This window comes from Gekko japonicus, unplaced genomic scaffold (genome assembly GCF_001447785.1).
Source record: "Gekko japonicus isolate JY-2015 unplaced genomic scaffold, Gekko_japonicus_V1.1 scaffold3469, whole genome shotgun sequence".
Classification (NCBI taxonomy): domain Eukaryota; kingdom Metazoa; phylum Chordata; class Lepidosauria; order Squamata; family Gekkonidae; genus Gekko; species Gekko japonicus.
Window position 1 is genome coordinate 40,763 of NW_015169885.1, and position 7,668 is coordinate 48,430.

The following is a 7,668-nucleotide window of genomic DNA, read 5'->3' on the forward strand; positions in this document are numbered from 1 at the left end:
TGATTGCTGCCTCCTGTACAATGTCATAAACCTCCATCCATACTTCTTCAGGCACTCTGTCTATCAAATCTAGTCAAACCTATTGTTCACCTCCACTGTATATTCATCAGTGATATGCTCTGGGTCAAACCTGAATGGCCTAGTGGTTTAAGAACATAAGAACATAAGAGACGCCAATGTTGGATCAGGCCAAAGGCCCATCCAGTCCAACACTCTGTGTCACACAGTGGCCAGAAATACCAGTGCCATCAGGAGGTCCAGCAGTGGGGCCAGGACATTAGAAGCCCTCCCACTGTTGACCCCCCCAAGCACCAAGAAGACAGAGCATCACTTGCCCCAGAGCCCCTATCTATACCTTGTGGCTAATAGCCACTGATGGACCTCTGCTCCATATGCTTATCTAATTCCCTTTTGAAGCCGTCCATGCTTGTAGCCGCCACCACTTCCTGTGGCAGTGAATTCCAAGTGTTAATCACTCTTTGGGTGAAAAAGTACTTCCTCTTATCCGTTCTAACCCAACCGCTACAAGCTTTCATGGCGTGCCCACGAGTTCTTGTATTGTGAGAAAGGGAGAAAAGTACCTCTTTCTCTACCTGCTCTTTCCCATGCATAATCTTATAAACCTTGGGTGTTGCCTTCTGACACACTTCCGGTGATGTCAGGGGGTGTGGCATATGCAAATGAGTTATGCTAATGAGCTATGCTAATGAGCTCCTGCACCTCTTTTTCTATGAAATGACCCCTGGATCCGGATCCTAGTAGTACCCAATTGGTAAACAATACTCTGTAAATAGCCTATCGTGGGATGTTGGGGGGGGGGTGTTGGGTGTGGTGCGTTTCATTAATATAAGCAGGGCTCTGAACCTGCAAGTTTGTCTTCGTTTTTGGAGCTGAAACCACTTAATAAACATGAGTCTTTGGCTCTATGTGTCTGAACCCAGTATATTTCAGGAGGGGAAGGGAAAGGAGTTTGTAAGCCACTCTGAGACTCCTTTGGGTAGTGAAGGGTGGGGTATAAATCCAATCTCCTCTTCTTCTCCTTCTTCTAAAAGATATCAAAGCCACTGGTCATCATGACCCCACCTTGGGGCACTGAGCTCTGCCCGTCGGTGTTATGAAGAAGTCCCTTTATTTTCTCTGCCATGAATCCGATGTCAGTCAGTGTTGCTGGAAAACATTCTACTAGAACAAAGGGAGAAAAACGCATCGCTCCATGTTCTCCGGTGGTAGAAAGCGCCCTTAAGTCACAGCCAACTTCTGCCACCACCACCCCCCCGGGTTTTCAATGCAACGTTCAGAGGTGGCTTGCCATTGCCTGCCTCTCGACTTCCTTGGTGGTCTCCCATCCAAGTCCTAACCAGAGCCGACCCTGCTTAGCTTCCGAGGTCTGATGAGATCGAGTTAGCCTGGGCCGTCCAGGTCAGAGTGGAGACCCCACAGGTCCTTCAAAACAAGAGATGAACAGAGTTGGTCTGCCATTGCTTTGCCTCTGTGTAGCATGGACTGTGAGAGTTGGACTATAAGGAAGACCGAGCGCCGAAGAATAGATTCTTTTGAACTATGGTGCTGGAGAAGACTCTTGAGAGTCCCTTGGACTCCAAGGAGATCAAATCAGTCAATCCTAAAAGAAATCAGCCCTGACTGTTCCCTGGAAGGCCAGACACTGAGGCTGAAGCTCAAATACTTTGGCCACCCAATGAGAAGGGAGCACTCGCGGGAGAAGACCCTGATGCTGGGAAAGAATGAAGGGAAAAGGAGAAGGGGACGGCAAAGGATGAGGTGGTTAGACAGTGTCATAGATGCAACGAACATGAAATTGAGCAAACTCCAGAGCACGACGGAAGGCAGGTGGGCCTGGCGTGATGTGGTCCATGGAGTCGCGAAGAGCTGGACTCAACTGTGCGACTGAACAACAACTAGAACAACAAAAGCATGGACTTCTGTTATGTATTGAAGTTCGACCACGTGCGAGGGCAGGCCTTCATGCGGTCATGCGAAGCAGCCGAGCTTCACCCCAGTGAACAATGGCCCGAGCGGATCCTAGCCCACTCCTATCTGAGGGGTAGGATCCTAGCGCAGCCGAGCTTCACCCCAGTGAACTGTAAATAACCTATCACTGGTGTGGGGTATGTTTTGGGTGTGAGGCTTACTGGGAATATAAGCCGGGCTGCAAGCCGGTAGAGTTTGTCTTGTTCTTCACTCAGAATAAAAGTATGAGCTGAAATCACCGCGTCAGTCTCAGTACTTTTCAACTTCCTTCGTAGTCTCCCATCCAAGTCCTAAATAGGGCCGACCCTGCTTAGCATCTGAGATCTGACAATATCGAGCTACCCTGGGCATCCAGTTGAGGGCAACATTTTCTACCCCATATGTAACTTTACAGGATCTCTTCCCTGTTCTGCTTAGTCCTTCCCTCCCCCCAAGCTGAAAAGCAGAGTTTCTTCATGGGGAAAGTTCTCAAGACCCTTGCTCCTTTGAATGACCTTCCCGTGCCCCTGTTCAGCTCACTGCTATTTTTTTCCCCCTTTCCTTTCCTTTTTGCTATTATCCATGCCATTCCTATAGAATGAGCACATGACGCGGGGACCTTCTTAAAGCTAAGCAGGTCTCAGCCCGGTCAGTGCCTGGATCAGATGCCCACCCCCAGTAAGCCACCCTCTAATTCCAAGCAGAAGAAAGAGCACTGTGTAATAAAAGACAGGCCTCCGATATTGGACAAGCCGCTTCTCCCCCCCGGGTCCCAGATAGAGAGCTCCGCAGCAGTTCATTTTTAGACCTCCCTTCCTGCCTTTCGCCAAAGTTTCTGGATGCTCGAAAAAGGACTCTGACGTCAGTGCCAAAGTAAACCAAGAAGTCTGTCTGACCGCCACAGGACGGAGTAGCAGTTTGGAAAGAAGAGTGTCTGGGAGCCAGGCACTGCGGGAGGGACTCTTATCTCACCACAGATACTAATTATCTGGAAACAGGTAGGGTTGCGATCTTTTCGGGACAGCCGGGAGGTGTGTGTGTGAATGTTCCCTCTAAGCTGTGGAGTCTTGTGAGCAAAAATTCTACTGCGTGAGCTACCGGCATTAAAGTTGTGAGCGAGCCATTTGGCTCTAAGCCGTGGAGTCTTGTGAGCAAAAATTCTATGTTGTGAGCTATTGGCATTAAGTTGTGAGCAAGTGATTTGGCTGCTGCATAAATTAGTCTGCTCTGGAGCCACCCTTCCTGAGCTAAGACAAAAATGTGTGAGCCGGAGGCTAAAAAACTGTGAGCTAGCTCACACACTCAGCTTAGAGGGAACACTGGTGTGTCTGTGTGTGTCTGTGTGAGCGCTATCCTGTCTTGCGCAGGTCCCTCGTTTTACAGATACAATCTGAAGCGCATTCTGCTATGGGGATGGTATTTAAAACATCCAGTGCCCATAAGAACGAGTAACGTTGGTGTGTCGGGGTAAAGCACAGCAAAAAAGGAAAAGGCTTAGAGAAGGCTGGGGAAAGAGACACGATCAGGCTACAACGGTCATTCTCAAAAAGTAGGTTGGGACCCAGAAGTGGGTCGAAACTCTCTCGTAGGTGGGTCAGGAGGCCAGGGGGGAGGGGAAAGAACACGGGGCAAATGTGGGATCGCCTTTGTGTAATGTGTGAAACGCCCACGAAAACAGAGCCTGTTTTAAGAGAGCCAGCTTGGTGTAGTGGTTTGGTGTGGTGGTTAAGAGCCCGGACTCTAATCGGGGAGAACCGGGTTTGGTTCCCCACTCCTCCACATGCAGCTGCTGGTGTGACCTTGGTTCAAGTCACAAGTTCTCTCGGAGCTGTTCTCTCCGGAGCGGTTCTCAAAAGAGCTCTCTCAGCCCCACCTACCTCACAAGGTATCTGTTGTGGGGAGGAGAAGGGAACGGAGATTGTAAGCTGCTCTCCTTTGGGTAGTGAAGAGCGGGGTATAAATCCAATTTCTTCTGCTGCTGCTTCTGCTGCTGCTTCCAGTCCATTTATAACCACCCAACCTGAAAAAATAACTTATTCAGGGTTAACTGATTTGTTTATTCATTTCCTTCCTTTATACCCCGGCATTCTTCCCACTGGAGACCCAAAACGGCTTGCCTCGTTCTCCTCTCCTCCATTTTATCCTCACAACAACCCTGTGAGGTAGGGCAGGCTGACAGTGCATGACTGGCCCGAGGTTACCCAGCGAGCTTGCTTGTCGGAGTGGGGATCGGATCCCAGAACTCCCGGAGCCTAGTCCAAGAATCTAACCATTACACCACACTGTTGCTTTATGTCGGGGAAGGGAGCAACTTTGTGTCCGGATCCTTGCAAGCAGGGCACGTTCAAGGAGCGAGTCCCACTTCGGCAAGTCTGAGAACCTAGTGATCTGGAGACGGGAACGCAGGAAAAGGGGGGAAGAAGTTTATATTTATATCTATTTATAAGTATAGATACACCAGTTTGGTGTAGCGGTTAGGAGCGCAGACTCTAATCTGGGAGAACCGGGTTTGATTCCCCACTCCTCCGCATGCAACTGCTGGTGTGACCTTGGGTCAGTCACAAGTTCTCTCAGAGCTGTTCTCTCAAGGGCAATTCTCGAGAGAGCTCTCTCAGCCCCACCTACCTCAGGGTGTCTGTTGTGGGGAGGGGAAGGAAAAGGGATTGTAAGCCGCTCTGAGACTCCCTTGGGTGGTGAAGGTTGAAGTAAATCTAATCTCCTCCTCCTCTTCTTCTTCTTCTGTGCAGACTCTAATCTGGGAGAACCAGGTTTGATTCCCCACTCCTCCACTTGCACCTGCTGATGTGACCTTGGGTCAGTCACAAGTTCTCTCAGAGCTGTTCTCTCAAGGGCAATTCTCGAGAGAGCTCTCTCAGCCCCACCTACCTCAGGGTGTCTGTTGTGGGGAGGGGAAGGGAAAGGAGTTTGTAAGCCACTCTGAGACTCCAAGTGAAGGGCAGGGTATAAATCCAATCTCTTCTCTTCTCTTCTTCTTCTTTCTTCATACATTCGATTTTTAGACTGCCTTCCCCTAATACTTGGGGCTCAGGGCAGTGGACAACATTAAAATACAATTTAAATGATTAAATACATTTTTAAAAGACAATGATCACTCCAAAAGGCACCTAGAAACCAATTATTCTAATAAGCACTGTTGATTAAAAAAACTGTTGCTGTCGGAGCCGGGCTTTTTCGGCCCCGGCTCTGGTCGAGGACAGCCGGATATCTCCCCGGGCTGGGGATCGCCAGAAGATTTTTCTCAGCTGAGCATAATGCCCTTCAGGGGACGTACCAGGAGATGCGGTCTTGAAGGTATCTTGGTCCCAGACCATTTAAGGGCCTTAAAGGTTAATACCAGAACCTTGGACCTGATCCGGTATTCACCCTGGAACCAGTGCAGTTGGCAGAGCACCCATTGGACATGTGCTGTCGATGGGGTTCCACTAGAACCCGTGCCACTGCATTCTGGACCCGGGCTGTGGTCACACGCGCTAAATAGCCCAGTAGAACCTTGGACCTGATCCGGTATTCACCTTGGAACCAGTGCAGTTGGCAGAGCACCAATCGGATATGTGCTGTCGATGGGGTTCCGTTAGAACCCGTGCCACTGCATTCTGGATCCGGGCTGTGGTCACACGCGCCAGTTCGCACAGTAAAAATCCAGTTGAAAGTGGGTTATTTAGCGTGTGTGACCGCAGCCCAGTTGAAGCTCCCGGGTCAGTTTCAAGGGTCGCCCTGCGTCGACTGAGTTACAGTAGTCTAACCCAGAGGTGACTGTTGCATGGATTATTGTAGCTAAGTCGAGGCGAGACAGGAAGGGGGCCAGTTGCCTGACCTGGCAAAGCTGAAGAAACACCAGTCTGGAACATTTGTGATCTGGGCCTCCATCAGCAAGGAGGCATCCAGAAACACACCCAGGCTCTTAAAGGTGGACGCCGGTGTTAGTGGCACACCATCCAGAGCCAGGAGTTGGCACCCCAAGCCTGAATCCCCCTTCCCCAGCCACAGAACCTCCGTCTTAGATGGATTCAGTCTCAGTTACTCGAGCTAGTTGCCCTAATTCAGGGACTGATACTAAGGAAGATCTAAATCAAACTCCATCGTTGTTTGGATGCATCAAAGATGTGGTTAACAGAAGGACTTTGTGGATATATAGCAAGTATCTTTTTATTGCCACCAACTACTACCGAATTGTTAAGCAGGTTCTGTTGTAGATACAATTTGGATGATCTGGTTGACAATGCAGAGGTGAGATTCCAGCCCAATAGCACCTTAGAGACCAACAGAAGTTTCAGGGTATAAAATTCTGGGAGTCAAAGCCCCCTTCGTCAGACACTACTGGAGCTGAAGTGGAGATCGTTGAGTTCTTTTATCCCAGTCAGAAGGTGGGAGGGGTGTTGTAAAGAATGCTTGTAAAAGGTGCAGAGGTACAATGCCTGTTGTAATCAGCTTGACTGGAGCAGAGAGGAAATGCTCGGGGTCAGAAAATTAGCATCTGTAGTGAGACAAGAATCCTCGGTCCCTATTCAGACCTGGGGGCCCATTGTCCTGAACTTGTCAATTAACTCAACTTGTGAATACAGATGTCCAAACTGATGGCTTGAGTTAGGTTTAGCGATATTGGAATAAATGTACTCTGCTTTTGGTTGCTTTTTAATTTTCAAAGTAAGCTATATTCAAAGTAAGATGGCGGATAACCACCTCTCTGATCGCCTGGTACCAGTTACGGTCGCCTTGAGGTGAGCGAGCCTGGGATAATTTTGCAGACAGGATGATGGTTAGTTCATTCGGGCCATCAGCATGCCACAGTGCGATCAAGGGACTGGAGCCCTTTCAATTCAAGGAAAGGCTGAAAAATCTGGGATTTCTTCTTCTGGGGGCAAGGAGAGCAAGCTTCAGGTCCAGTATCAGAGACCAACACGATCTCCAGGGTGTAAGCTTCCGAGAGCCACAGCTCTCTTTGACAGATCACGAAGGGAGCTTTGAGTCTCAAAAGCCTACGCCCTGAAAATCTTGTTTTTGTTTTTTTAACATTGGCCTCTAAGGTGCTACTGGATTCGAATCTATATCTTCTACTCCAGACCAACATGGCTACCCACCTGGAACTACTTTTGTGGCTCAGGGGAGACCACCAAGGGGGAGGTGATACAATCGACATTTTTCGAAACTGCATAGTCTGGAGCAAATGGAGAGAGCCAGTTTGGTGTCGTGGTTAAGTGCACGGACTCCAGTCTGGGAGAACCGGGTTTGATTCCCCACTCCTCCACTTGCAGCTGCTGGGTGACCTTCGGCAAGCCGTAGTTCTGTCAGAGCTGTCCTTGAAAAAGAGCAGTTCCTGTCAGAGCTCTCTCAGCCCCACCTACCTCACAGGGTGTGGAGAAAGGAAAGAAGTGTGTAAGCTGCTCTGGGGCTCCAAGTGAAGGGCGGGGTATAAATCCGATCTCCTCTTCTTCTAGAGAGAAATTCTTCTTCCTCTTCTATAACACTAGAATTTGGGGTTAACTGACTAAATTGGCATATATTCAGGAGAGGCAAAAGAGGATGTTCCCACAACACAAGATGTAAGGCATGGAATGCTGCAAGATGTCATGGTGGTGGCCACTGGCTTAGGTGGTCTTTCGGGGGGGGTAGATGAATACTTGGCAGAACAGAACTCTTGATGGCTATTGGTCATGATAGCTCAACAAAACCTCCAGGTTC

At 49.2% G+C, this 7,668-nt stretch overlaps 1 protein-coding gene across 1 annotated transcript in view; it reads left to right on the plus strand.

The window, feature by feature from the left end:
- Positions 1-2,890: 2,890 nt before the first annotated feature.
- Positions 2,891-7,668, plus strand: part of GPR20 (G protein-coupled receptor 20) — a 61,446-nt gene continuing 56,668 nt past the window's right edge. The window contains exon 1 of the mRNA XM_015417464.1: positions 2,891-2,966. The gene's annotated coding sequence lies outside the window, so the exon portion shown is untranslated. The remainder of the gene's footprint in view (positions 2,967-7,668) is intronic.